We start from the raw sequence: 2,874 nt of genomic DNA, 5'->3' as shown, positions 1-2,874 counted from the left end.
AAAAAGGTAAAATATGGACTGAGTTTAAAGAAAAAGGGAAAAGAGGGATTGTTGTTGTCATTATGGCAAACAGTTAGAATGGAGCGGGTATTTAAAGGTTCTAAACCCTAACCCTAGGAACCCTTCACCAGCCGCCACCCTTATGCCTCCCTCTTGCAACCGCCTCCATTGTCGACGACGACGACAAGCTCGGTCGCCGCTGCTACGGTCGTGGTTAGAGGAAGCAAACCCCACCCATTCTTTCCCCGTTTCTGTTCCGGTGTTACACCGCTGTTGTTGCCACCATATCCTCCGGCTGTCACTCCCATCTCTTCAGCTTCCGGCGCCGCACCCCCCTCCCCTTATTCCATCGTTCATCCGCCACCGCAGCCCATGCCGCCTTGCCGTTGTCGCTGCTGTCATTCCGACGAGAAGAAGAAGTTGGGAATCGGAGCACCTTCGTCTCATTGTTACATTGCCACCGTGTTCTTCTTCTTCTACCTTCTTCTCTATTTCACCAGTGCTACGACCACCATCTGCCGCCACTCGGATCGATCGTCAAGGGTTGCTACCAATACTAGGACCGCCGTTGTGTCGCCGTTGTCGTTGCCGTGATCCACTAGGTGGGTGGCTGGACCTTTTGAGCAAATCAGAGTCGTGTAGGTGTATGTGTTTTGTTGTGTGAGGGTTTGTTGGCCGGAAACCCAAGGAAGCCACCACCACTACCGTGAGGTGGTGGCTGCCACCGTCAGCCACCGCAAGGGTGGTTGTATATGTTTATTTTAGTGAGTGATTGTGTGTGTCCATTTGGTATTTTCATTGTAATATTGTAACCAGAGCTAGAATAATAAAATGAAACTCAAAACCACCACCGTAGGGTGGTGGCTGCCGCCACTAGCCGCCGTGTTGGGTGGCGGTGTGCTTGCTGTGTTTGATTCGTTTGGGATGCTTAGACAAATGGACTAAAACCCTAATGAGCCTAATAAAACCTAATGGGCCTAATAAACCCTAATTGATCTAAGGACTTATCTTTTGGGTCTATTGGGTTGAGATTGGGTTGGAAACCCTAATTAGGGTTTACAAAACCCTAATTTTGGAATCAATGGCTTGGACTTATCGGGACCCACATTTGGGCCATTGGAATGGAATTGTGAATTACACCCAATCACACCATATGACTTATCTAGTAGAGTGAGGAACTTAATGGATTAAGTCCTTAACGGGTTAAGTGAGAAACACTTAACCCTAATTGTCATTTTATGTGAAACCCTAATCTCACTTGGGCTTTGAGTTGGGACCTTCTATTGGGATTTGGTGATTGGGATATTGATGGGCCATCCAAAAATAATCATATGGACTAGAATATGTAGATGGGCTTTAGGGTAAGCCCTATATGTGAGGTTTGGGTCCAATTTAGAAAATTGGGCCATAAATGGGCCTTTATGATTATGAGATATTAGGCCATTAGAAATGCCAAATGTTTGGACTGGACTAAATAATTGGGCCTTAGAATAAGACCATGTAAAGGTTTGAGGCCAATTTGGAAAATTGGGCCATATGTTGGGCCTTGATTTATAAGTTTGACTTTTGGGGCTTTGGATTGGGCCTTGAGTTTGAATCAAACTAAGATGGGGTAAAGTAGTCTTTTACCCCAAGCATGGACTTATGGATGTATATTGGAACCCAATTATTAATTGGGTATTGTTTTGATATTGACAGTTCGAGAAGCTATCATCCAGTAGTTCGGGTTTCGTCTGCGGGACTTCAGTGGTGCGAGGTGAGTTACCTTCCAGTAGAAGTGGGTCTAAGTCCACAATGTCGGCCCACTAGTAGGAGTTGTTTGTTAAGATAATTTTCTTTGTGATAATTTTCTAGTTAGCCACTATCTGATATGTTTTATGTGCTAGCATGATATGACATTATGTGATAGTGATAGTAGGGGGAATAGTCCCCGGTTACCGGTCGATAGGGCCAAAGGGGTAGTCTAGTACCCAGCTATGCTAGAAAGTATGTTTATGTTATGCTATGTTATGTTATGTTATGTTATGTGGTAGTGGTATGGGTGAAATAGTCCACGTAACTGGTTGAGATACATTGGAGGGTAAGTCGGGCACCCAGATATGCTTGACAGTGGGGTAGGTTGAGCACCCCGGTATACTCAGCAGGGTAGGTCAAGCACCCAGATATGCCTGACAGGGTTGGTCGGGCACCCAGATATGCCCAACGCATCACACTATGTGGTATGATGGGGGAACTCACTAAGTTTCGTCCTTACGGTTTTCAGTTTTGGTTTCAGGTACTTTGTTTTAAAAGGAAAGGAGTTGGCTTGATCACAACGCATCACACTATGTTTTCCGCACATGAAATCTTTGGGATTACACTCTGATATGGTTTTATGATAATATGATTTGATTATTGACACTTTGGTATTGACATGAGATATTATTATGAATGTTTTTATATTGTTGGTTTATATAATAACTTAATTAAAATGAAATTTTTGGTCTTGAATTTGGGATGTTACATGTTGATTGAGTTACACCAAATGAACAAATCCTTTCCTTCTCTCTTCCAACTCTACTTCTTCTTCTTCTTCCTACTTCTGCAACCAAGGTATATTCCAAGCTTTGTGAGGGTCCGAGCAATCTTGAAGATTCGCTTTTCGTTGTTGTATCCTAAGAAAGAAACACTCATATAAGGCAAATTTGTTTTAAGGAGACTGTGTTAAACACATGCCTCAACAACAATTGTTTTATTTTATTCTTTCGTGCAATTACATATTATATTTTCCTGATAGTCTTAAAACAAATCGTTTGTGCGAAACGAACAATTGAAAAGAAAATATCACTTCTATTTTATTTTAAAGTTATCATAAAAAGAAAATGCAAAAAAGTT

This window comes from Lactuca sativa, chromosome 8 (genome assembly GCF_002870075.4).
Source record: "Lactuca sativa cultivar Salinas chromosome 8, Lsat_Salinas_v11, whole genome shotgun sequence".
Lineage (NCBI taxonomy): Eukaryota > Viridiplantae > Streptophyta > Magnoliopsida > Asterales > Asteraceae > Lactuca > Lactuca sativa.
This window is presented reverse-complemented; position numbering follows the sequence as displayed.